The following is a 27,728-nucleotide window of genomic DNA, read 5'->3' as shown; positions in this document are numbered from 1 at the left end:
TATGGCACGTAATAGGCAGAATGCCTTTTAGCAGAAGTCATTTCTTCCCCACAGTGCCAATGCTGGGCTGTGGCTGGGATTTTGAAGCTGTTTTCTGTCGATTCTTCTCTACAGGGGAGAGAATCCCTCTGTCAGGAGAGTTGTGACTGGCTGTATTTACTTTAACCACATGTGCAGTGCAATAGGAGCAGGTCAGGAAAGCAGGTTCCAGTTTTGCTTGTTTTGTCCATTTCATGATCTTTGAATTTGAGTTATCCTACTTCCTTGACAGGCCATCCTCCCTGTGAGTGCTGCAGAGCTCCCTGCGGGAGAGCTGTCCCCTGACCTTCACTTCTTGCACTGTTGCTCCAGGAAGTGTCAAATTATCCTCTTCCTTGTTTCACAGGGATGATGCTAGAATGCCATTGCCCTGTCAGTAGTGTTTCTGCCTCTTCTGGGAACGAACTTTCTCTCTCTTCCTACTCACTTGAGTGACCTATGCAGCCTGCTGCCTGAATCCTCTCTTGATTCTCTAGGTCTGTGTGGTGTCAGGAGAGATGGGTGTTTTCACCAGCAACTGCTTCATGAGCACATCCAAAATAAGTCCCACCTTTCTGGACATCCTGTTGTTTGGGGAAGAAGACAGAAGTAGGAGCTTTCTCTGAAGTTTTGCAGCTGCTTATTCTCTGTCCCATTGAAGAAGCTTTGTCCAGCCAGATGCCATTGCTCTCAATACATGAGATATCCAGGAGTGGGCACAGAGCTTTGCTGTGCAAAGGGCCACAGTCAAGACCTTCTGCCATCTGACAAGTATGGCACCTCTGCAGTTCCTGGATGGAATTTTAGCAGCCCAGACCTTGCACAAAAGAGCGACTGCCACCTGTAAAGTCTTGTGTAGCTCAGTTCCTCTGCTACAAGTGCTGAACTGATGTGGGGTGAGCGGGTCAGGTCTGGTCTGGGGGTAGTTATGGTCAAGGCTTCCAAGGCTGTCTTCCAATCCTTTGACCTCCAAGTAGTGGGAGTTATCAACAAGGTAACCTGGGCTTTTGGCCTCTGTGGATCCCCAGGCATTGTGAGCTGGTGCCTGCACCAGAACTGCTGATAAGTAAACAGTGGGGGCAGGCCTTTGCTAGTCCTGCTGACTCCAGACCATGGGAGTGTATTTCCAGGCCAGGGCCTCGTATCTTGCCTTTCTGAGGTGGAACATGCTGCCTTGGTCAGCCTGCACAAAAGGCTGGAGGCAAATACCTTCAGCACCCTGTGAGTCACAGGTGACTGCTGTGGACACCGAGGATGTAATTTCAACCTCCCACATCTTCTTCAAAAAGTTGGAACACCCAGCATGGCTCTCATCTAGGACACTTATCGCAGAGGAAAACCACGGTGATCAGTGTTGTGGAACAGAGGAACAAACTGTGTGCTGTGACTTATTAGTGTGTGAACACTGAGGAATAAAAAGCAAGAGATTCCTGATGGACTTTGGATCTCTTTAACCTGTCCCCTCCATGTTTTTATGCCTCTGTATGCACTCTGTTCCTGGCGGCACTCAAGTCAACCACCTTTTTGTCCCTTTTGATCAGCCTGGACATTTTTGAGGTGCTTCAGTGGAAGACAAAGCAGATTGCAAAGGACTGAGAGCTGGTGGTTAACATCAAATATGAAAATGCAATACTTATAAAAGTGCAAAGGGTGCTACTTACCCCTTTGCTTAGTGTGTAGTGTACCAGGTATTACGTAAATTTGTGGCAAATGGAGAGACTTCTCCTGCTTGGGGCATACTGAAGAGCTCTGAAGGTGTAGCCTGCCTGTTGCTTGGATGTTTGCATCACAACTGGGGTTTAGGTGCATCTTCTGGTTTGGTTTCCTCCAAAGGGAATCTGTTTTGTGCACACCAAAATCATCCTGTGATCCAATCTGCAGAAGCAATAGGGTTTTCCCTTCAAAAGCAGATAGGTGCTGTGGATTAATGTGCTGGGTTAGAGCAGTTGAATCTGCAGCTTCCTGGATGCCTTTGGCTCTGGCTGGGGCTCAGTGGCATTCTTGCTGGACTTCCCTTCTTGCTTTTTCCACCTTCTCATAGCAGGGGCGGGAGCTGGAGATCATGTTGCAGTCTTAATTCCTCTGAAAGAAGCTATTTTTGTCCCTCATGTGCTCTTGATGAAGGAGTGGCTGTGCAGGGAGTGACCCCTCAGTTGTTCGTGTCCTTGGGGGTTTTGTGCTTGATGCACATCACAGAGCAGAGTGGGCAGTTCTGTAGTTACAAATGGGTTTTATCTGGCTGTGTACTGGCCTTTCAGTGCACAGGTTGTATGTGGTCAGCCTGACACCCAAGTACTAACCAAATCCATAAAACAGCTGAATTTGGGCATTAAGTAATAGAGCAAAAGGGAAGATGGCAGAGGCAAACCCCATTTCATTCACAGTGCAGGTTTCTGAGCAAACTTCTCTTGACATGCTTATTCTGGAATTTAATCCATTTTGAAAAAGAGATTATCTGGTTCACTAAAGGTAGACAAACTGTCTCAAAAAGAATTGTCATTTGAATAAATGGCTTTTAATCTAGGAAATAAGGATAAATTGTGTGTGCTGTCCCTTTTCCAACAGATGTACGTCTTAAGCAAACCCTAACTTTATTTTGGTTAGTTTAGATGTTTTATTGTTTGTTTTTAATAACCAGACAGCGTGTATAGCATTTGATTTCTAAAGTTCTGGATGCTTTTGCTGCCTTGCTTTGGGTTATTTTACAATGATAAAGAAACTATTTTTTTTGGTAGTAAAGGTAGAGCTGGCAACAGAGAGAATTGCCTTTTTGGTGAATTTTATGTGTGCTATGAGGAGAGGATTCTTGAATTCAAACTAGATATTTTCTTGTCTTCTGTTTTCCACAGAAGAATACAATGAGATCACAGCTGCACAGGGAGCATTTTAATCAGTAGGGAAAAATATTTCAAAGCTAGATAGGAGAGTTAGGTGGGTTTGATCAGGTAAAAGCTTCCAGAGCAGCTTGTTTTCAAAACTGCATAAAATTAACCTGGAGTCATTCTGCCTTCCATAGTGCAATAGTGATGCAGGACAAGGTCTCTGAAAACAAACATACAAAGGTCAGTCTGAGATAGAGGTAATTGGGGCACATATGTTTTTAACTTCGAAATCCTCCAGGTTTTTGAAAGTCTGTACTTTTACCTTGTGGCAAGTTGCAGACTCAGCTGCTTTGCACTGCATGAAGGTAATAACAACCTGCCACTGACCAAACCTATTCATCTGATATCAGTGCATGTGCTGAGTATGATTTCATACTCTGGAGTCCCTCAACCATCTGTTGTTTACACTGAGATCAGAGAGCTGTCAATGTGTAGGTAATGCCAGTTGGTAAAATACTTTGGGGGTATGACTGAGTGATGAGACATGTCTGTCTTGTAGGTAGGGAACACCTGGAAGGAAGACAGAGTCCATCAAGGTCAGAGGACAGTGAAGTTCCAAGTTAATATAGAGAGGTATGTATTATCTTGCCCCACCCCTATCCTAACTTGTTCTTTTTGGATAAGTATGTGAAGAAATTTAGCATAACTCAAAAATCTTAAATAACTGTGGGTAGATAACAGATATCTTTCTAGAGCAGGAAACTAAAACTCTGTTAGCTTAAAAATACAAGTTTCTTCCCAATTTTGTGGATGTAAGACCATGTCTTAAATCACTTTTTCTTTATTAATGCAAGTTTACAAGAACTAGGAGAAGCTTCCTTGACACAGTTCTGCTTTTCCTGTTTACCTGACATATCTCTTCCCACACCTTTGATTAACTGTATCCTGTCCCTGAAAATAAATCTTCAGATAATTTGCATAAGATCAGAGGCACGAGGTTATTGGGCTAAATACAGTGGAGGTAAAGGGGCAGGAGTCTTCAGGGGAAGAAGGTGACAGGTAAAAGGAAAGATAACAAGGAAGAGATAAGTAGTCTTTTATTGCCTGAGTATCTGTGTGACCTGAGCTGCTGCTGTTCCTGCTGACTTGAGGTTTTGTTGAAGTATGATGTGTACTGGAGCTGGGGATTGTGGGTTTGTTTTGTTTTTAACGGGTAACTCACGAGGTGTACTGAGGGTTTTTTGGGGGGTTGACAATTAAAAATACCTAAAAGTGGTAGTTTCCAAGCATAAGTCTGAAACGTTGCATCTAAGCAGAATGACAGAAAGTTTATACTGAGGAATTTGCTTTCTGGGAGAATTGGTTTGTTGGTTTCCGGGGCTTTTTTAAGCACATCTTTGAAACTGAGGAAACATTCTCCTGTGTGCACTTACACCCTTAGACTTGTGTGTTTGAATGGGTGATGTGATGTACTTGTTGCAGTGCTCAGTAGCTAGAATTCATAAAGCAGACTTCCCAGTAGAATGTATTTTCTGGTAATGCTTCATCAGAGATTGTACTTTTTTTAGATAGACATAAAGGAATAAATATAGAATAACTCAGGTGCTAAAAATAAGCACTTGCATTGACGTCTACTTTTTCATTTCTTTAAAAGAGACCTTTTGGATATTTAGCAAGATGCTTCAAATCTGCTGAGAATCATTTTGCCTATGATGCTGAGGGAGAGGCAAGTCAGCTGATCTTAGGAAATAGCTTATCTTGGTTTAATTGAAGATTGCAGTGTGGGAATAGAGCAGATGCCAAGGAAGAGACTTGATGTGGGTAATGGAATGAGAAGCTGGTTTAATTACTGCAGCTGTAGGAGCTGGGCATTTACAATCTCAAAGATTAAAAGACTGCTCAGCTCTTGTGTTTATGGGGGGAAAAAAGTTACTAAATACTTCAATCAAGTCCTAAGATATATAATGGATTTCACTGAAAAGATGGTCCCTTGATAGGAAAGCTGCTTGCACTGAACAGCTGTAGTTACAGTCTAGGATATAGTAATCCTTGTATCCTTTTAAGTGTGAGATGAGGGAATGAATAATCTTAGCTGAGATTTTCATAGTGTGAAAGAGATGGATTTTGAAGTAATATTCAATTTGCAGATGATGGTCTGTGGTGGGCACGATTTCGTGTTCATGGTTGGTCACTTGATTCTGTACTGAAGAGTCCTTTGAGATCTGTGGTATGAGAGTGAATCAGTTAACACATTTAAATCAGTTTAAGATTAGATTATTACTTCAGTACCCTGTCATACATGAACTTTGAAATTCATAAATCCGCTGTGCCACATTCCTTTATCTACAGACTGTGCATCAGTATCCAGAAACACCGAGGTCAGCCCAAGTGAGTGTGTGTTACCCACTCCTGGTGCTGTCAGGAGTAGGTGGTGTGATGCATGGGGAGCAAGAGCTCAGGCCTTTGTGGCATCTCACAGGTTGTGCAGCATCAGCTAGATGCTGGTTTAGGATGGTTGGAGCAGACCATGCCTGCAGACCACTGCAGGGCCATGACTGCATCCTCCTGCTCAGCCTCCCTTTCCCCACTGAGGAGCTGGGAGCACAATCCTTTGGCTTCCCAGTGGTGCTGCTGTGGCTGCTTCTCCCTTTGAACTTAATAACAGATCAGATGTAAATTGCAGTTTAGACATAAAAATAGCTGGCACCTGCTTCAGTCACGCTGGGCTGGGGTGAGCTGGGGCCCTGAGGCTGGAAGAGTGAGAGTGATCTGCTGAGGTTTTCTCTGCCTCTTACTGGTGGAGCAGCCCTGGCTGTGGGGAGGAGCTTAGGCAGACCCTGGCAGGGCTGTTTGCTGGCTCCTGAAAGATTAATAAAACACCCATGCTGTGCCGCCCTTTGATCGCAAGTATTTTTGTCTCCCCAGCCTCGTGCTCTTCTGTTTGACTCATTTGTTGGGGTTTTTTCCCCTCTGCCTTTAACCAAACTTGCTCTCTTGCTGTGTTTGACCAAGGTAGGACAGTGTAAAGATAATGCTTCCTCTTAGGAATTAAGTTTTTATTTTGGATTGCAACCAGCTCAGGCTTCATCAGGCTTCTGGAAATCTATTATTTGTGTGTATTTCTGATTAATTGAAAATGCTATGAAGATGGTATTTAAAAACTTTCCCTGTGTAAACAAGGGAAAAGAGATGGCTCAAAAATCCAGTGAACAAGTTCTCTTGGAGAGGACAAGCTTGCTCTTCTCTGCCTCGACTGCTAGCTCTGTTGAAGATTGTATTTTTTATTTTTGTATTGTTAGACACTGTTCCTTGGACAGAAGTATTCATATGTATAGTGGAGTATGAATATCTACAGTATGAGTATGCATATCTGTAATTTTTTGAGATTCTGAAGAGGCGATGCTTTAAAATTATCACCTCATTCACTGCAAAATGACTTCACCCATAACAGAGAATATTATTTTTCTCAGGATAAAGGTGTATTTAACTGTTCTTTCCTTGTTTCTGGTGCTGAATGAGATACAATAGCAAATGCAGCTTGTTTCACTCTTGCCAGTTCAAAGCTTATCTGCAGCAGCTGAGAATTTTAAAGGTTTCCTTAAAAGGCTTTTAATTTCATAGTGCAAAATGCTAAGGATCTTGGACAGGGAACAAACTTAATTAGATTAAGTGCTTTATAATAGATTTTATTTCCAAAATGCTGTACATGTTTATTACAGTTCTTAACTAGATTGCCATTTTAAGATCCTTTTAATTTTACTGGTGTTTGAATTAAGAGTAGGGAATAAACAGAAATACCTGTAGCTAGTTTAGTCTAACCAAGGTGGGGAGTAAAATAAGTACTGAGGATGAGGACTCCTCAGCCACAAACAGCTGCCACCCCAGTTTGTGCCCAGTGCTGGGATGTGACTGTCCCCTGGGGTTGGCTGGTTCCAACACTGGGAGCAGCAGGTGCTTTGAAAACAACGTGGCAGCTTGAATGATATCCAGGATGGGGTGGACAACAGTGAGGCAGCCGAGGGACAGTGCTGGAGAATATTTTTAGCCAACCCTGCTTGACTTGTGACCCTGGTGACCGTCTCTTGCTAAAAGGGACTTAAGGTAGACAGGGCAGGGGTGTGTGTGGGAGAGCTCAGGATGACGTGATGGGATGTACAGGTTGCTGGGAGTTTTAATCCTGATGTGACTAATGCTTCACCTACAAGTTTTCATTTTGGAACCTGACAGATAAGGGGAAGGTATTTCTGCCAGAGACTCACTGCAATTCTCAAATCCCACGAGGTAACTCATTCCTATTAACTTTGTGAGTTCCTAGGAAAATGATTAATTTGGAGTAAGTGGAGAGTCTGCTTGTGGAAGATCGGAGCATGAAAGTTAATGATCAATTGCTTCTCATTACTGGATAATTATGAAGAACTGTGCTTAGGAATTTTATTTTTTCCTGGCTGAAGTCCATTTAAAGACCTACAGCTTGAAAAGCTACCTGTAAATCTTGCACAGGAAAGAAAACATCAGAGTAATAGGAGAAAAGCTTGTGCAGCACCTGGGGCAGTGCAGGGACCCTCAGCCCCAGGGCAGGGCACAAAATGAGGGTAGCAGAGGAACACTGTAATGAAAGGCACGTGGTGTGATTAAGGTCAGCTAGAAGAAATCATTGAAGGGTATTTACAACATGGGGTTTTCTTGTTGCTTTTTTTTAATACTTGAAAAATGTAAGAAGAAGGGAAATTAGGAAATTGAGCTTATCCTTTACCCTGCAGATCATTCCTGTGTATGTTTCCCACACTCACTCCACAGCAAGTCTCTCTCTATAGTATTTAGGTGCTGGATAAAGCACCTCTCCTTGTTTCTGTGAAGGCTGTCCTTTATGTAGCTCCATGTTCTGCTATTGCCATAGAATTTTCCTCTAATGGGCTTATTCTAAGCAAAAGAGTATCCCAGTGTTTAAAAGAAAAAAATAAAAATCGCAGGAATTATTCTGAGCATGACAGACTTACATAATACATTGAGATAAGGAAAAGAAGTGTACATTAGTGGCCATTTAGAAAAATAATTTAAGTCATTTTTCAGAGCCTACTTCTTCCCAGAAGCGAGCTTAGGCAATTCTTGTATAAAGTATGGATGAGCTTACATCAACATTCAAGATTTGTTCACAATTTAAATTTCATTAATAAACCCAGCTAAAACTCAAGCATTCCCAAAGACAAGGAAATACAGAAACCTTGCCTAAGCCTGCTGCTCAAATTCCCCTCTTACACTTACTCTTTTATGCTGTTTTACATTTAGACCTTTAATCAGGGATAAGTCAGGGAAAACCTCAGATGTAATGAGGCTGTAAGAAACTGCAGATAAATTATTAGATTTCTTGGGAGTAAACCTGTCTAGACTGTAACAGGGATAACACTTCCCAGGACAGGGCACACTGACCTTGGTTCAAAGCTGTTCTTCCCTGGTTGTTTAGGGCAGCTGTGGCTTTCCCAGCTTACATCATTTCACATGGCCAGGGTTTCCTGTCCTGTATTTGAAATCCTGTGTTTGAGGCTTGGAGTGAGATGGAAGCTTTCCAGCACTGTAATGCTATACAGGCATCTGAGAAAGTAAACTTGCTGAGGACTTATCCTGTTTCTGCTTTCTGGCAGCAAAAGATTTACAGCATCTTTAACCAAGAATAATTCAACCTCTTCAACTTAGATCAGGATTGTAGCAATCCTGCTGCAATGATCTTGGACTTTGCCTCCTCCTCCATGTGCTGCCAACCATTGGCACTGCAGAAAGGACCATCTGCAGCTGCTTCAGCCCCAGCAGTTCACAGCTGGAAAACTCTGAGGCAGTTTTCTGCCTATAAAAACTAAATAACAAGTCATGGAAAGAGCCCATCCTCATCAGGGAGATAAGCTAACACAGTGATCTGTGGATTGGAGCAGCTCAAGTGCAGGCTATGGAGCAGTGATCCCTGGCAGAAGGCTGGGATGGACAAGAGGGGGCAGCAATGTTTTAGGCTGAACCTGCTCAGGGATGTTTATCCATCAGAATCCTGGCCCCTCAGAAGGATATGGACAGTTTAGGTGAAACTGGTGGCTGCTGGTGCCAAAGCTCACTCTTGGGGATGAAAAGAAAACTCTGTGGAGTTATAAGGCCGCAGATACATTCACCTACTTCATTCTCTCTTTTCTGTTCCCTGTCTTACAGCTGAAGGGTTTTGTTGCAAATTGCAATGGAAAATTAAAGACTTTCTTTGCTCCAGAAGTCTTAATTTCCATCTTTCATTGGTCCATCTAGGTCAGTATTCTGGTTTATACTACTTGTCTTACAAAAAGATTTACAGTCAACACAATGACTGGTATTTGCTCTGTGATTTCCATGTCATTAATAATTCCAGTTCTCTTTTCAGTCTACTCACATCCATGGCAAAAAGGTTCACAGTTCAGTTATGCATTATAAGGGGTGAAAAACACTTCTGATTGTACATGGTATACCCATCATAACTTATTGATATCCTCTCTGCTTTTCCTGCTATAAGTGAAGACTATTTTCTGAAAGCACTTTCAAGTTAATAATTCCCAGTTATCATTAGGGAAGCGACTGTTTTTAGAGGCCTTCTTTTAGTAGGATGGTGGCAGGAAGAATTTTCTTGAAGCCATTCTTTAAATAATGGATGATTCCATAAGACATTGGGAGAAGTATGCTATGAAACCAGTTTTACTATCTAGGGAGAAAGTTCATTTGTGGTTAAAATTACATTATCAAGCTTTTTATTTTTTCCCCTTTTCTTATTTTCCTGATACTCCTCCATCAACATCAGGATATTACATGGAAGGTGGTCTTTACAGAATAGAACAAGCTGTGAGTCAAGTAAACACTCAGAAGATTCATACCTATTGATAATTCCTGTGGGTAGGAATAAAGCTGACCAAAAATGCTTTCAGTAGTTTTAATAAATTATTTAAGAAAAGGAGAAAGGAAAGAAGGGGTGGGGAAGATAAAAAGGAATGAAATGTTCTCCTTGGGTGATGATGCTGAAGACAGAGTTGCATGTGTCCATTTTTGAGCCTTGTATGTCTTAAATGTTGAAGCACTGAGAATATTTTCAAAGCTGTGGTATCAGTGCAGCTAATGGGAACATGGTTTTGAAGGTTATATTGAATTCAATGCTATGCAAGAGAGAAACTGTGTATTTAAGTGCATGCACATTTATATTTAATTGGGGGACTTTTTTGAAATGGAAAATTATTTGTGTACTTAATGTGACTCTCATTCTCCCTGTACTGCCTAAATCTGTTTGTTCCCTCTTAGAAGACATCAGAAAAGCAATTTGATACAACTTGCAGTGTCCAGTTCATGGAGATATATATATATACACACACACTGGGTATATACTTTGAGATCCTAGATGGGAAGAGCTGCTCTCATCCTTTAGGGCTCAAGCACCTCTGACACAATTACCAGTACAATACAGTGTCAGACTAAAACTTGCTTTCAGGTCGTGTTCTCTTGCATAACACTGCTGTGCTTCAACATCAAACCAGAAATTATTCTCCTACCAGCTGCACTATTTTCATTCTGAACTTTGACCTCAGTTTTATCAGTTTTGGTGAAATGCCTGCATGAGAGGTGCTGTACACAGGCAGTGGAAAGACAAAGATCCCTTTGACAGCCCATGAAGGCAGCGTTCAAGAATTGTTTCAAGACCAGGGAACGTGCTTGTTCCAAGGAGCAGTTTGACTTGTGTTGCGTTGGTTTTACAGACCTCTTTCTAGTGGGATATTGGGAAGTAGGATGAAATACTGCTCAAGATTGGCTGAGCTTTTCCAATGCACACTTTTTATGGCTGTACTTTCATGTAAGGATTTTAATGTAAACAAAGTGGCTAATGTTATTATTTTAAGTTAAGCAATATTTTTTTTTGCCTTTCAGATATGTAGGAATATTATGGTAATTGTTTATATTTGACCCTATAAATCAGTTTCCCCCTAGCCCCATAACTCACAGTACCATCTTCCCCCACCAGCACTGAGAACTGAACCACCTCCTCTTGGGGACAGTTTTATAGACCCTCTGATGAATGCTTAGATGGGACAGCTACAATAAATAGTTGGGGCTAAAGAAAGCAAGTAATGTGTCATAACAGGGCCTCCTTAAGCTTGTAGGTTTATTGTAATCAAAAATGTCTCCCAGAGCGTTGCTGTTCTAAGAGGTTCAAGCCTGAACTTATTCCTGACCAGATGATAGGTGTTTGTTCTGGGACCAGCAGCCTTTTTTGCCTGAAGTGGTTTAATTCTCTTCCTAGTGGTTATCTTTACTGTCTTACAAGGAGCAATTGCATTCCCTGTGAATGCCCCTGCATCCCTCTCTCTGCGGTGCATGCAGGACTCTGTATGCGATGTCAGTGCTAGAAATCCTCCTTCAGCATCCTGTGTTTCTAGTGCCTCCTTTTTGAATTGAGCAGCCTCTTTTATGCAGGATTCCAGATGAGATTGTAGCAGTTCCTCTTATGTACTTCCCCGTATTTCCTCTCTCCACTGGAAATGTTTCTCTGGATCCATCCCAGGGTTGCACGTGTGTTTTTCCACAGCTGCATCACAGCGGTGACTCACAGCCATCTTGTGCTGGGATGGGCTGACACATCCAGGCCCTTCTTCTCCAGGCACTAATCACCCTCCAGTGGCTGGCTGAAACTTATTTTATATATGTGATTGTGCATTGCATATTAGTGACTTTGGTCCTAATCCTGTGGCTCCTGTCTTTACTGCCGTGGTGCCTGTTGTATTAATAACTCAATGCACCTTCATGTTCAAATTGCTTCCCAGCTTTGTCATCATCTGCCATAATTACATTAATCTGTTAAAAATAAAGCAGAATACTGATTGTTTGGTTTGTGTTTTCATTAGTAACCTCCAAGGTGTTTGCAGCTTTTTCTTGCCTTGCTGTCTGTCACCATCTCTTTTGGGCAGGATCTTTGCTGTCACAGTTCCTCTACTGGTCTCTAAGTTTACATGTTTATAGTGATACTACATGGAAAAGTATTAAATAATGTTTTTTGAATATCCAGATAGATGAGACTTATATTTATTTTGAGTAAATTCCCTACAGCAAACCTGTTGTGTCCTGAGTCTTTGTAGCTTCACTTCCCAGTCCTCCTTTGCCAGTCTTTGTTGAAATCTTAAGTGCAGTTGATGAGTTCTGTAGCCTTTTTTTATGTATGGCAAGTCAAACTGGTTTGTAAAAGTACTGGCACTAAAGTCTTGAAATTAATCTGCTTATTCTGCACTTACAGAGTTTTAAATATAGTTGGCTTTAAATTGAGTGTTGAGCAGTTGCATGTGTCGGTTTTGTTGGACAAGAAGTTGCAAGAAGTAGTGTATGCTTTTCAAAACCTTGTGTAGTCATCTGCTTCCCTTCTCTTTAATGGCAGCAGTAGAGGATGATACCCTTTGTTCCAAAAACCAGCAACTGTGTTTTGACATAAAACTGGCCTTGGCCAGCCCAGGTGGACTGATAGCCAGTGATACCATTAACTGGTTACAGACCTGAAGCTGAGCTAGGTGGGTATGAGCTACCCAGGCTAACTGGTATTTCCTAGTACAGTTTGGTTTCAACAACGTGTTTACATGAATTTGTCTGGAATAGGTTGGAGTTGAGAAGTTTTCCGATTTTCAGGGTCAATATGCACAGCATGAACCTACATGTCTGGTCCTTATTTCTGTCCCTCTGGTAACACTGTCACAGAAATCTGGAAGTGTCTGGATGATTCGGTACTGGTTACATTCTGTGGCAGGTGGTACTTACTGGACATCCTACTAAGACATTTGTATTTTTCTCCAGACTTTACATCCTGGTTAAAATAAGTTATAAATGAAGCGATTTGTGTGAGAGGATTTGTTTGTTCTGATGGCTTGTTCAAGGAGTGTTGGGTTGTAAAAGTGCTTTTTTTTTTTTTAGGTTTTGTGATACGCTGACTTTTGGGGCAGATGTTTGAAGAGTATTTTTTCTTCATTCTTTTATTTTTAAAATAAAATGGGTTTGCACCCTGGTAAAGCTGTTTCTTTGGTGGGTTTCTCATTTTTAAAGTTTGGTTTGTAGATTTCTGCACGAAACTTTCATGGTGTAAGGCTTGGGAAATAAGATAACACGCTTCAAACAAGCCACCTCTGGGTAAAGCACATCTCTAATTACTGAGACTAAATTATGTGGAAAGTGAGCTTGTGTCTGAAGTAAATCTCCAGTTCAGTAATCTAAAATTAAATAATGATTAGCTTAATTGCTTCAGGATCATAAAAAACACTCTTGATAAAATATAGGGATTAAGTGTGTGTTTGGAGAGTAGATAATTGCTTCTGCTTCATTTTCAGCAACTTCTCTCAAGACAGGGTTTGTAGGTAAAATAAATGCCTTTTGTTATGCTGATTAGTAAAGCTGGGGAAAAGTAGGCTAGTTCTTGTGTATGCAAGCCCTTGCTCCGTTCTGAAAAGAAGCTGCAATTTCACTACTAAATGTAAATTGAGAACATTTGCTTTTAATTTCATAGACATGAGCCAGTTAGACCCTCTGAAAGCAATAGTAGTTGGTACCTGTAGAGCTGAGTGCAGTATTATGGATGGGAAGAAGGATCAAGTTGGTTTTTTTCTGCAGAGAAAAGGAAAAGATGTGTAATTCTGGTAAGAAATATTTGAATTCAAGAATTCATTACCTGGGTTTGCAGCTGGGTGTTGTTTGCATTGTGGTTTGCTTCTAAACAAAATATTTTCACCTGCATTCATTAAAGAATGTCTTTTTTGCTTATAGGCAAATGAAAAAGCAAATCTCTTGAAACATAAGCAGTGGTACTTCCCTGGAGGGAGGAGATGGGGATTCTGCTGTTGCTCTGAGTGTTGCCAGGTGCCAGAAGTGGTCCCCGGTGTGGTGGTAAGAAAGAAATCTTCCCCCATGTTTCTCTATTTGCGTTTTGTCTGTAGCAATAATGTTGTAGAAAAAAAATGGGGATGCAAATGCTGTTCTTTTCATAGAGCTGTATGAGCAGCTGGGAGAGTTGTCAGAAGTCTCCCACTCTGAGAATTTTAATTCAGGGATGAAATCAATGCTTCAGCTTGTTGCTTCTGCTGCCTCATGCATGTTGTATGTGTTGGTAATCATTGCAGCAGAGACTTAACCACAAATAAACCTCCAGAGGACTCCAGAAATACTTATCTGTCTCTTCCTTAACTATAGAAGGGGACCTGTGTCCTTACAGGGGCTCCTTTATAGAGTTCATAGAAATCTCATGAATGCTGACTCTAGGGTCATCCTAGGCTGACTTTAATGCAAGCATCTTTAAATTTTGTCCAGTAACTGGGTATGAAAATGTTGAGTGTATCAGCAAACTTCCTTTTTTTCTCTTTTTTTTTTTTTAATCTGTTCTTCAAACAGAGACAGGGAAAGTGGAAAGCTGCTGAGGCCCCACTGACACAGGAGTAGAACAGTTTTTTTACATGATGGGATCCTAAAACCACTCTGTAGTGTCCGATGTTGTCATTTTGATGATGATCTCTGATACCCTGTCACTTCATAGACTAGGGGTTTTAATAGCTTTTTTAGTAGGAGAGTAGTTTAATCTTGGTGATTTTGCAAAGACCCAGATTGTTGCTTTAGTATTCTATAAGCTTTCAAGGTCTATTGTAGGACATGTAGTCCCCCAAGAAGTGATTTCTGTGGGATATTTCTCAAAGCTCTGATTCATGGGACAGCAGGTGCTGGATCAGCCACAGTCTGTGTTCAGGGCATGTATTCTGACTCAAAGTGCAAAGTTACATCCCTTTCACATGTAAATTTTCCTGCTATAGAGGAAGTTACAGCATTGATCCCAGCTCATTAAGTGGGTAAATAGCCACTTTCTGCAAGCCCTAAATATTCTTGGATCAAAATTTTGCCCCCCAAAAATGAGTTATTGCAGCTGAATTAGGTAATGCTGACTACCTGCAGCTTTGGTGTGTGGAGAGAGACCCAGTAGGGTGAGTCATTAAAGTAGGCTGGTTGCAGTGTCGTGGTGACCACCTGCTTTTAAAGCTGGTTGTGTAAGACATTTTTGCCTGGGCTCACTGACACTGGTATAAGAGTAATGCCACTGAAATTCATAAAAAATACCCTTTTTTATGTGTTTGCTCTTTTGTAGGATATTTTTCAACTTACGTGGCTACAATTTTGCTTCTCTTCTTTACGTGTTAAGGCTTGAAAAGGCCACTGATGTGTTACTGAGGAGCTAAAATACGCTTGAGGGGCAGGGTTTTGTGACAGCTCCTGAATTCTCAAGCTTTGCTTTTTTTTGGAGAAGAGAGAATTTGAGCTTTTCATACCCAGCCCTGCAGCCTGCTGTGCCCGTTGCCTGTGCCCTTGTGTAGTGTGTGCCTGGGTATCTTATCTTGATTTTCTAGAACCTGAAAGGAGAAAGAATCTGGAAATTAAATGTTCTGAATGGATGGCCATGCTGGAAGCTGCATGGGTTGGACAGTCCCATCAATAAATCCTTCAGTCACCTTCTTGATTGTTCAGAGGAGGCCACCAAGGTGACTGGAGGGATGGAGCACCTCTCCTATGAGGAAAGGCTCAATTCAAGAGAATTGGGATTGTTCAGCCTGGAAAAGAGAAGCTTGGGGGTGACCTAACAGTGGCCTCCCAGTACCTGAAGGGAGCCCATAAGAAAGATGGAGAAAGACTATTTACGAGAGGCTGGAGCAACAGGACAAGGGGAATGGATTCAAACTGAAAGAGTAGGGTTAGATTAGATATTAGGAAGAAATTCTTCCCTGTTAGGATGGTGAGGCCCTGGTACAGGTTGCCTAAAATTGCTGTGGATGCTCCATCTCTGGAAGTGTTCAAGAACAGGCTAGATGAGGCTCTGAGCAACCTGGTCTAGTGAAGGTGTCTTTAAGGTCCCTTCCAAGCCAGACCTTTCTGTGATTCTATGATTCTATAAATCCTGAGCAGATTGATAGATATTAATATGGATTATAGAAATGGTACTGAGTTTTCAGCATCCCAGTGAATGCCAGTACTGGGGAACAAATCCCTGTTTCATGAACCAAAGCACAACAGGTACCAACAGGCACAAGGGCAAGGAGGAGTGGGGCTGAATTATAGGGAGGAGAAATTAGGATAGAATTTGCCAGTGGAGACACTCCCTCCTGTTGGGGTTTATGCACAGGCAGAGGCCCTAGAGGTGTTATCTACTGCTGCTGTTCTTATTGTGTGTCTTGATGGGGGGATTTATCTTTCTCGAACTTGTCAGTGCTGTAATTTGTAACATTTGCTGGAAGATTCAATTTTCATATAACCTCAGGTGGGAGCCACAAAGAGGAAAGAAGAATTATTTGCAAAGAGCTTGTGGACTTAAATATTTATCACTCTGGACCTGAAAGCAGCTCACAAAAGCAGTCATGGCAGTCACAATTTCAAGAGTTTCTGTAGTTAAACGAAGGAGAAATGTAAACCACATTGAAAAACCAGTTACGTTCTCTGCTTTCATGTTTAATTTACCAATGTGGAAGTTGTGGAAGGGGCTGTTTCAAACCCAGTGAAACAGACGCCTCTTCACTGGCAGAGTGATGTTCTGAAAAGCTGCTACCAGAGATACCATCCCTGTTCTTAGTCTGGTGTGATCTGACTTTTAAGCTAAAAGTCAATTTTGCGCAACATGCAGAAGTAATGTTCTCTCCTATCTGTTTTTAATAGATAATTAGTCACTGATGTGTTACTGAGTCACAACACTACGAAAATAACCAAGGACTAATTTTTCTTGGTAGCCTACAAACACTCAAGGTCTGTGTGTGTTTGGTGTGTTGTAGCATTGGAGCACTTCTGCAAGGTGGGAAGTGTTGCTCTGAACTCTTTCAGGGCAGGGCAAATACTCTTTCCATGTCCTTCACTTCAGGATGTCTCCTGTGACTACTAAACCCATGTATAAGAGAGATGGGCCTCAGATCATCAGATCAGCTCTCCTTGTAACTTTTATTTGGAAGAAGTAAGCATGACAGTGGTGTTTTGTGAAGCACTCAATCCCCCTGCTCTTCCAAAATGTAGCCCACTAAGCTTTGCTTCCCAGAAATCTTCAGGAAAGGGCACCCTTGTTGGACAGTGCTGGGGACATTTATGCCAGGGACCCATCACAGTTCAGCCATGCCAGGGTGGTCACTGCTCTGGGCCAGCACAAGATCCACTTCTAGCTGGGGGGATCAGCTGTTGGAAATCAAGGACCTATAAACTTGATCTCCTAGGGATGCTTATTTTGAGAAGAAGAAAATAATCCAAACTGAAAGTGCTTTATAAGAAGCTATAATGGCGTTTAACCTTCCTCTTTTGTAATTGTTTTGAAAATGTCAATGTTGCTGTGGCAGCAATTGTTTTCACATGTTTAAGTTGTGAAGAGCACACATTCAGGACCTTTGGCAGTACTTTCCAAAGCAGCAGCAAGTGCAGATGGGAATACAAAGACCATTGCAGGATGTGTTTAGGGACAATATTACTATGTGTTAGCAGCAAGGCCAGTTTTGTGAACTTCCATCTTGTTCAGGAAAAAATCATCTGGGTGCGTGGCATCTCTATTGCAAGATGGGAGCAAAAGACCTAAGCATCTGCTTGTGCAGTCCTTTTTCCTGTACTGGAGGTACAGAAATGCCCCTTGTTACTGTCCTGTGTGCCCTGGAAGGAAAACATATTCACTGCTTATGGCTGGGGGCCAGTGTAGTGTTGGGACACATAACCTAAATTTACAGCTCAGCTGCAGGTGCTGTTTTGTTAAGGCTGTTCATCCTCTGGTTTCCACTGCTGCCAGTTTCTCAGCTTTACCAGGTTGACTGGGTTAACTGTTCCCTAATGACTATGGAAATTATGTATTTGATGAAGATGTCTAAACTAAAATTTAAAAGAACCCCTCCAAACCCCCCCCCTCATCTAACGAACAACAAAAAACCCTCCCAAATCAAAACTCAAGAAAACCCCAACCCAGCAAAAACCCTAAACCCAACAGCTTTTCTTAAGAATTCTTTCTTATATCTTGTTGGTGCAGATCTAGGATGAGTAATAACTGTAAAAACAGTTATACAAGTAAACCTTGAGGACATGCTGACCGTAAGCATGAGTTAAGAGTTAGCCTCTAGTAGTGCCTGGAAGTAAAGACTTGTGAGCAGTCAGTCAGACCAGGTTTAGGATAAGCTCCCAGTTGCCTGGAATAAATGAACTTACAGGAAAAATACTTATTAATGCAGTGAAGTTTCAATTATTCCAGTTATTTAAAAATCTGGTTTATTATAGTAAAGGTAAAAGGAATTTAAATAGAATGAATAAAAATAAGTAGTTCATGTTTAATGGGCTTAAAAGTGAACAGCACAGTCTGCAGACTCAAGAAGTAATTATATACATTGCTGAGTAAATAGCATGAAGGTTCTTGTTATATGTCTTGATTGGAGAAATATTGATTCTTTTAGATTAGTTCTGGTAATTAGACCAGGCTGCTTGTTTGTTTGTTTTAAATGAAGCTAGACTGGTTTGCTAGACTCATTGTCTATAAATGTGTCCTATATTAACACATTACATTGAACTGCAGGCAGTTTTTAATATCCTTGAATATCTGATTTTTTGGCATATGATTGCAGATGATCTGAGCATTATTCTGGCAGATAAAAATGAATCATAAGAGCATAAATGCTGCTTCTCAAACCATTATGCAGCCTGACTGAGGAGCTTTTGAAGAGCAGTGTCAAGCTAGCAGTAGTGATGTCCATAATTTGAGTTTGGCACATAGGTTCTTTTGAATATGAGGCTTTGGTACAATCAACATCTCTTTTTACTAATTAGCTTCTAATTTTTCAGGTGATGGGGAGCATTTTTTGACTTGGCAGTCATGCTGCTCTGAAATTGCTGCAAACCCCAAGAGAAGTGGGTGCTCACTTTTATACAAGTAATCTCACATTTTGCATTTCTTTCAGTGCTTCATAACTGTGCCAGGTAACAGATAACAACCTCTGCTCCCATGACCTTGTTTGTCTCTGACAGAAGTGGAAGTGATACAGTGGAACATGTGGAGATGAACAATTTCCACACAGGCAGCTGCTTGCCTGGCTCGAGTTATACTCACTAAGAAATCTCCTGTGGCCAGATTAGTATCAGTATTTGTAGAACTGAAAATGTACTCACAGTGTCAGGATTTTTTAATGTCCTTTTGTCTAGATCTGTCAGAGCCAGTTTACATGAGATGAGAATAAAAAGAGCAGAAAGCATCTGTGAAAACTCCTGTGCTTTCACCATCAGCTGTTGAACAGCCTTCATGCAACATAGCTGTCTGAATGTTTCTGGTACAAGGCAGGTATGGATTTCTAATGGGCCAGTCATTTCCAGGACCTTCGCAGCCTTCAGAAAAAGGATATTTAGGCCACCTCTTCCTCAAACATTGAGTTAAAAGGCCACTGTTGGGAAGGAGCTGAACAAGCAAAACTGCATCGCGACAATGCTGACCAGTCCTGGCTTTGTGATCTTTGTTGGCAGCATCTTTCAGAGACTGTGCTACCATAGGAAGGTTCCCTCTGCCAAATTAAGAATGGTTTGAATTGACTATATGTGCTACTAGAGGCCTCTTTAGCAATTGGACACCAAGCCACCAGGAGATGGAAGGTCTTAAGAAGTGGGGAGAGCTGTAGATGTTTTTCTTCAAATCTCTCTGACAAGGATTTGAAGGTAGAAGGGCTGTTTGCAAAGTGGGTGCTGTTTAGTTTCCAAATAAATGGCCAACAACAGCCTGAAATTTAACTCATAAGTGAGAAACCTGTACATTTTTAATGTTTTTGAATGAGTGGGGTACTGTATTTGTTAAGTGTCTTGGCTGTAATTTGTAAAGATTTCACCACGAGCAAATGTTCACATTGATGTCTGTGCAGTTCAGCTTTGTGTTCGTAATTGGTCTTCAAATTTTCATAGGAGAAGATTTTTTTCTTTCTGTGGTGGTTTGTTTAAGGGTTTGAGGGGTTTTTTTCCATGTTGCCTAGGGCAGAGAGGGGTGCACTGAAAAGGTTGTGTGGTGTGTGGCTGCTGCCACTATCCAGACCAGAAGGGGCTGGTGTGATCTTGTCAGAAAACACAGAACAATAAAACTTTGTCTGGCATATATTTGGTTTTGCTATCAGTTCACCTGATAAGTGTGGTCTATCTTTTTAGAAAGATACCTGCTTTTGTATATATGTAAAAAGAGATCTGACCAAAGGGGGCAATTGTGCATTCAGATTGATAACACCCTTGTGCAATATTTGTCAGTGAAATCATCCAAAAGAAGAATAGATGTTTTGAGGAAGGAACACACTGCTGATTGCAGGTGTGGTGACAGCAAAGAGAATAAAGGCTGGATTCTATACAAAGAGGAAGGGGGTGATTGGGGTCCCTGCCCTGCTGTACAGTTCTCCCTTTCTTGCTCTCTTCCCTCTTGGGTTAGGAATAGCAGACTGCACAGCACTGTGTGAGTGGTATGACTGCCATGAGCATTCTCCTCCACAGGATCAAACTCCACACACAGTGGAATTCAAGCAACTGGTTCAGCTCACTGAGCTTACTGAAGAACTGTTGGAGTTGTAGACCTGTTGATTTTTCAAGATATTTTTCACCTATTATTAGTTCTTGACTGCAAAACAGTGGGGTTTTATATGAAGCTGCCTTAGTGACCCAGCAGAACCCCTACTTTTACTGTTAGTATTTTTACGTCTCTGTCTCCCCTGTGATATGAAGATCTTCCAAATCCAGATGCTTCAAAACAGTGACTTTTGTCTTCCCTTCTTCTCCATGTGGCTCTGTCTCCTTCCAGGGTCAAACCCTGAAAAATTTGCTGGTGAAAGCATCGTCTTTCTATACAGAAATGTACAGATGAGGTATCTCTGTCGATGTCGAATGCCAGCCTGGTGACAGAAGGCTGGTTGGTCTTTCCCACGTGTCAGAGATCCATCAAGGCTGGGAACTGTAAAGTTAGAATTGAGCAGTGTATATTCTGCATTTCTCCACTGCTGGTAAGCTGTGAGCAGTTTGCAGTTTGGAGATAAATTTGTACGCTGAAATAATAGAAATGCTCTTTTGGGAATTTTTTTACATTTAGTTTACCAGAGCACTGGCAGGGGAAAACTTTCCTGCTGTCTCTCCTGGTTTTATAGTTGTGATTTCCACAGTGTGTGGATAGCTTTGGTATTGTCTGAGCCTTCACTTTAATGTGTTATTTTTTTACTGACTCATTTGATAGTCATAAAAATAATAAATAGTTTTATTTAAGATTCTTCTATCCTGGCAGTACAGATTGTGGGAGCAAACACTGGAGCAGAAGTGTGAGGTGTAAATGAGTGCAGCCCATGTGTTACTGTGGATGTAATCACAGAGAAAGTCATAATGCTCCTCTTCTGAAGAAAGTGGTGTTTTATACCTGAAACTTAAAGCAGCTCAGCCCTTCCTGAAAGACAGACTTTCCCCTTCTTCCAAATTAGTATTCAGTACTTCAAAGGAAAGCTTTGAACTTGGGTAGGGGCTGGTAGGCAGGAATACAGTGTTTGCTGAACCTTCGTGTAGCAGCATCAGAAGCTTCTCCTGGTTCAGCCACAGCACATTTGCATGCAGACAGATGTCTCCTGGCTGGCGCTCTCTGTCTCTTATGTTTGAAGCTTGACTTTTTTTTTCTCCCCTGCATGATTTTCCATCCAAAAAGCAAAGCATATCATTCTTCTTATAATTCTCATCTCAGATGATCACAGGTGAGACTTTTTTGTTTATCCTTTATTTTTCCATCCCTGTTTTAACAAGTGAGGGACCTGTGCCACAATTCATTTTCCAGATTCACTCAGTCTCTCTAGGAGGTGGGTTCCTGGGTTTCACAGCTGGGTGTGTAGAGGCAATTAACACTTCTGAAATTTCTTCTGTAGTTTTTTGGTTTTTAATCTGAATACAAAGGATAAATTCTCATTTGTCTTGAAAATTCAACCACCTGGAATGAAGGTGAGCATTTTTGTGTAGTCTTAGAGATGAGTAGACACTACTGAGTTTTTTCTTAATCATCAGAGACTAAGATTGGCAACATTTTGTAATTGCATAACATTGATCTATTTTATACATTGCAAGAGCCCTATTACTCAAATAATTTTGTATTAATAGGGTTTCTGTTAGATAACTCCTTTTCTGTTTGTTATGTAAGGGCTAGTATTATAGAATCACTGTTTGAATACCAGCACTATAATTTTAGAGTTGCTTTTATAATAGAAATACCAAGTCAACCTTGCTCCAAATATAGCAATTATTGCAATATCCTAATTAATTTTTTTGTCCCAAACGAGGCCTCTTGATAATTGCTACTTTAGTTTTTGTTTTCATTTATAAAATCCTGAGGCCATCCTGTGCCCAATCATAATCCATTAAGTGCATTTTCTGTAATGAATGTGGTGCATTGGAAAAGTATCGATCAGCAGTCCTGGAAACTGGTGGTTGAGCTTCACCTACAAAAACATTGTAAGTGCCAGTTTGGTGACTCTGCATGTCTGAAACCCTCCTGTCATCTTTGAACTATGTGTGAGATTGTCTCTTGGACTTTGGGGTTTATTTTAATGTAACTTAGTGTACTGATTTCTGCAATTGAGAATAGAAACAGTATGAGCAGTCTCAAGATGAGTCTGGGGAACACAATCAATAAAAATTCCTTTGTAGCCCACAGAAACTGATTATTCGCATTTCCAAGGAATTTAGTTGCAAGCAATCTCCTTCACTGACAAAGATGTAGATAGCAGTAAGGCTTTTATCTGTGTAGTCACTTGAGAGATGTGGTTGAGTTGTGGTGAGGTTGAAAAACGTTTTACAATAGACCTGGACTTCATGCTGGATGTCAGATGGGCAGGAAGACCTATTGACTTGGTGCACATAGAGCACCAAAATTTTCCTTTATTTGATTAGTTCTGTGATGCTTTTGTCCTGGTTAAGAAGCTGGATGCCACTGGACCCTATTCACCACACTTTCGGGAGTATGTTGTATTTATTTTGTTTGTGCTTTTAAACTCAGGGGCACACTCTTTTTCCAGTCAGTTCTTCTGAACTGGATAAAAGCTCCTATTTGGCTGTGACTTTTAAATTCACAGTGTGCTGTTTTTCCTTTTTGGCCAAATGGTTCCAAGTATTGTCAGTTTCTTAGATTGTAAAAACTTTCTGTTTATTGTCTCCTAAGTTTTTTTTTGTCCTGTCTCTTTCAACTTTATTGAAATCTCCAAAAATCTCTGTGAATCAACTTCTAGGGCAGACTGGGGTTTAAGGGGGACTAACAGTGTGCACTGGCTTTCTTTAGAGCTGCTGCTAAAGTTTGGTCCAAAAAAATGGGGCTTTCAGGAGCTGTGACTATCATTTTAATTTTTCTTTGGTATTTAAGCTAGATTTTAGTTTGATTTTTGCTGCTGCTTCTTTCTCTAGAGGCCTAACTCTGACCAGGTGAGTGATGCCAGTGAAAAATGTATCTCCACGGAGGGCTGTGTTGGTTTAGTGGTAGGTGAATGGGAATGGATCACTCTTCAGCCCAACTCTTGTCTCCCTGTGTGGATGTGGCCTCAGGTCTCTCTTTGTCTGGACTGTCCAGATTATGGTGCAGAACAGCCGGATGTGCCCTGAGCCTTAATCACACCATCAGCACCGTGTTCCTGCTGCCTGTGTGGGGTGGATCTGCTGCCACCTCATTTCTTTCCTCTCTGGGCTCAGATTTCTTTTTGTTATCTGAGCTGCTGGACTGTGCCTGCTGGGGCTCAGGCCTTCCAAAAGCCCTGATTTTTGGAGAAAAGAGAGAAAACAGCGTTGTCTTCAGCTGGGTAAAGCTCTCCTCTGAAACCTGCAGAGAACGGGTGGGAGCAGTGGAGTCCCAAGTCCCCCTCAAGTGGCTGGAGAGTCCCTTTCTTTAGTCTGTGCAGTTCAGAGATGTCCCTTCATTGTGCTGCGAAGGTGAGTGGTCCTGCTGCCCTGCCAGGGCTGCAGTCTGGATACAAACCAAACCCTTTCTCTGCACTCATGTTCTCACAGGTCTTCTGTTCGCTCTTCATGGAGAAGAGAAAGGCTTTGGTGGGGTGGGAAGTTCCCTTGTGCTAAAATCTAGAATTTGTTGAAGTCTTTTGTCAACTCTTAAGGAGAAAAACCCAAACCCAAAAGAACGTGTCAAGTGCCAGTGCTGAGCACACGTACATCACCACGCCAGCGAATCCCGCCCATTGTAGCCTGGTAATTTGCTGTAAGAAGCTTATTGGATTAGAGCAAAAGCTTGGTTTGTCAGCATCACCACCTGACTGTGATATTTATTGAGAAGTATTACCTATTTTAAATATTAGTCCACTTCTGCCCCGTTTATACTCTCATTCATGAGGTAAGAGGGGCTTTTTTAGTTCAGTGTTTTACAAAGCCATGTAATGGAGAGGACACCCAGCTTTTTTTCCTGCTGCAGAACAGGCAGTTTTAGTGGCTGAAGTGCTTCCAGATTTACCTAGATGTGCTTTTGTCACCATAATCCCTCCTCCATGTCAAGACTGATTTGCTTTCCCAGCCAAGACTCGCATCGTCCGTTTTTGCTGTTCCATTTCTCCTCTTTTTTTTTTTTTTGCTTGTTTTGTTTTGCTTTATTAATCAATAACAAATTGGGAAGATGTTGGTGAACCAGTCGGGCATATGCTTGTTAGCTGGGATCTGTGCTACGCTCATTGTCCTGGCTTTAGCCTATTACTTGTACTGGTAAGTTGGATTTTTGTCCTGCGACTGTGGTGGTGGCTCGTCTTTTAAAATGCTTCCTTGGGTTCAGCTGGAGAGTGGTGGTCCTTTAGAAGTGCTCTGGAAGGGCGATGTCCTTACTGAGGTGTGGCGGGGGTAGTTACCTTCCTTGATTTGTGTTGGTGCCCATGTTAATTGTTATGGGACTCTGTTTCACTGTTGGTTGAATTTTTGTATATTTTTATCCAGCTGAGAGTATAGTGGCTAAGGATGCCATTGCCAGCATTGGGTAAGGTGGTGATTGTGTCTTTCCAGTTTGTTCTGAGAGCCTTTATAAACTTCTTTCACTCTTATTTCATGCTCTTCCTTAGTGTTCTTGTAGCTGTCTCTGGGCACGTAACTTGGAAATTGGGCTGCACGTAGCCATGGGCTTGCCTGGGAGTGGGAATGGCAGGATCAGGGCAGGTCTGCCCTACATTCTGGGCTGCTGTTGCTTCTCTGTGCCTCTACAAGACTTACAGCCAAAAAAAAATATTGTAACTTTTCAGAGCCATGTCTGGAGCAAACAGCAACTTTTAGAAACCCAAGTTTCTAGAATGTGTTGACTGGTTTTATTGAAAAGTACATGACACTTCAACTGTGAAAGGAAAAGCCTACTGGAGTTGGAATTATCATGGCTATGACTGGAAAATATTCCAGGGGGTGATGTTGCTGTGAACAAGTTTCCAGCATAACATATGATAGTGTTTGTTTAATTTATAAGGTGTTTAGGAGACAAAGAAATAAATTTCTGTGAGGTGATCATCTTTGCTTTTGTTTTGTTGGGTTTTTTTTGCCAAGTACTTCCTCCAGGCAGCTCTGCCTGTGCTATTTACAATCCTCTGTGTGTTAGTATGCACACACTTCTAATATTAATGAGTTTATTTACATTTAAGCTTTACAGTGAATCTCTGCAGATATGTAAACTTTCAGCTATACAGTGTGGCAGCTCAAATTAAAATGTGTGCGACTGCCAGCCTCTGTAGTCCTCCAAATGTTCAAGAAAAATGAGACATATGTATGTGACTTTACAGTTTTAGTGTTAAAAATCAGGAAACCTAAAGCTTAAGGACTTTAACAATTGTCCTACTAAATGTTTTTTACCAAAGAGAGTACACATGATAGGTATATACATGAACACAGTGTAGTTTTTAATTAACTCTGTGTATCTTGAATCAATATTGGGGTGTAGAATGTGCATCTGATATCAGTTACCATTTTGTGCTGGTACAACTATGAATTTTTGTGCCTGTTATGCATAGGACATTGCATGTGCATCTGTCTTATAATTCTTTTTTTCCCCTCCATTTTGTTGACTCTTAAAATTCTTGATTTGAATCCAGGTCAGATCTGGTTTGCAGGAGAGATTACAATTCTGTACACAGCAGGAATTAGCTGGTATTAGGTCAGATCCTCTTCTTCGACAACCTCAAGGTTCAGGAGAAAATTACATCATCCATTTGTTTGTGAAAAGGAAGCTCATTCAAACCTCTTTGATTAGATATAGATGAGACTTAGTGTGAGCACCTCAGTGCTTTTTTGCTTTGTTGGTTTGGGTATTTTTAACTCTTTAATTTGTTGATGCTTGAAGAAAGCTGACTTTGATAAATATTTTAGTTTATTAATTTTTTAACATAACTCTGCCCTGTAGGAAATAACTGGAAAGACTAATTTATTTATTTATTTATTTATTTTCCTACTTAAATGTGTTAGTTTGGCTGCTGCAATTCCCTTGGAATATCTTCAGACTGAGCTGAGGTGATTAAGATTAGAGATCACCAGTTCATCAGGGAATCAACTTTGCATATTGAGAGATTAACTCAGTTTTTTTTCTGTTATTCCATCTGATCTTTTGCTTCTCCTGAGTTGGAGCACCCTTATCAGCTTGCTGGACAAGACATATTTGGTCACTTTCTGGGCTAGACTTAGTTTGTGTTCTCTAAGGAATTCATCTAAGGAAGTGAAGAGTCTTTATTCCCCTGGAATTTGGTGGCATCCTGCGGGCCTGGGGCTGGGAAAATGATGAGAGTGCCTTGCTCCCATATGTGAACGGTGGTGCTCAGGCAACAGTGAAAGATGAGAGAGGGACCACCACAGTCTCCCGAAGGTAGAGTCAGCTGAATAGGGAATAGTCCAGAGGGCTCACCCATTTCCCAGCCACTTCTCACAATGCTTCTTCTGACACCAGGTGTGAATTCCTCAAAGATACGCAGCAATCCAAGAGTGCAAAACTAAAGTATATAGAGATTAGAAGGGCATGAGACATCACATTTTCCTCTTTGGTCAGTCATTGCTGCTGCAGGGAGTCTGCTTGGTTAAATTCTCTTCACAGAATATATGAGACCTTAAAATAATTGTCCTTTTTCACCAATCAGCAAACCACTTAGCACATAAATAATGGATTTATCATTCTATGTAGGCTTGGCATCACTTAATATGTAGAATAAACTCATAAAAAATCTTCTGCTCTATTTTTTGTGCTTGTTAATTGACGCATTCCAAACTTCAAAATATTTGAAAAAACGCTTTCCCTTCTTATTTTCCCTATTGTAAAACATGCCTTCTGTTTCAGCTTTGGGAAACCAAAGGAACCCGAAATACTAACATGTATTTAGTTTGATTAATTAGTGTACTTTGTATTAGAAATTAAGGTAATTTAACATGTTCCTAGCAGTGCCTTGTAGCTTGAGTGTTGTGCCCGAACACCTGAACTTGCCAAGAATGTTTTGATTTCATTATTACACTTTGAAAGCAAAATAATTCAGATCACAAAACTTTGGCTACTGTTGTATTTTGTGCTGCACTAGGTTAGCATTTTTTGAGACGGGGGGTCTCTGCTAGACTTGGAGTTTTAATAAGCTAGATAATTTCACTGCCCATTTATTTTATTTGTTTGTGGTAATTGTGCTTTGCCCTCTGTTTCAGGGGTTCAAAGCGGTAGTTTAGAACATGATCTCTAATGTTTGTCTTCATCTTCACTTGGATTTTACTAGCAATTCCCATAATTGTATTTTTGGAGTCAATGTGCTGCCTGTTATTTTAGGCACAATAACCTGGATGTTCCCAATTTGTCCATGCTGGAGGGTTGATTTGCCGACAGTGAGTGTTTCTGTGCTGCTGGCACTGGGGATGGTTTGCCCTGGG

At 41.2% G+C, this 27,728-nt stretch overlaps 1 protein-coding gene across 7 annotated transcripts in view; it reads left to right on the top strand.

Annotated features, from left to right (window-relative positions):
- The window catches only part of AGPAT3 (1-acylglycerol-3-phosphate O-acyltransferase 3), a 90,162-nt gene that overhangs the window by 25,776 nt on the left and 36,658 nt on the right, over positions 1-27,728 (top strand). For 2 of the 7 annotated variants that reach the window (XM_071566055.1, XM_071566075.1), the window contains exon 2: positions 13,623-13,742. The exons of 1 other annotated variant lie outside the window; for it this stretch is intronic. The gene's annotated coding sequence lies outside the window, so the exon portion shown is untranslated. Of the gene's footprint in view, positions 1-3,399; positions 3,474-5,745; positions 5,853-13,622; positions 13,743-27,728 lie in introns of those variants that run through there. 4 more of the 7 variants (XM_071566047.1, XM_071566065.1, XM_071566085.1 and 1 more) reach the window with 4 other exon arrangements.

The sequence above is a fragment of the Pithys albifrons genome, chromosome 1, assembly GCF_047495875.1.
Source record: "Pithys albifrons albifrons isolate INPA30051 chromosome 1, PitAlb_v1, whole genome shotgun sequence".
In the NCBI taxonomy this organism is placed as follows: domain Eukaryota; kingdom Metazoa; phylum Chordata; class Aves; order Passeriformes; family Thamnophilidae; genus Pithys; species Pithys albifrons.
Note: the sequence above shows the minus strand (reverse complement) of the source record. Positions and strands in the feature narration are given on the sequence as shown.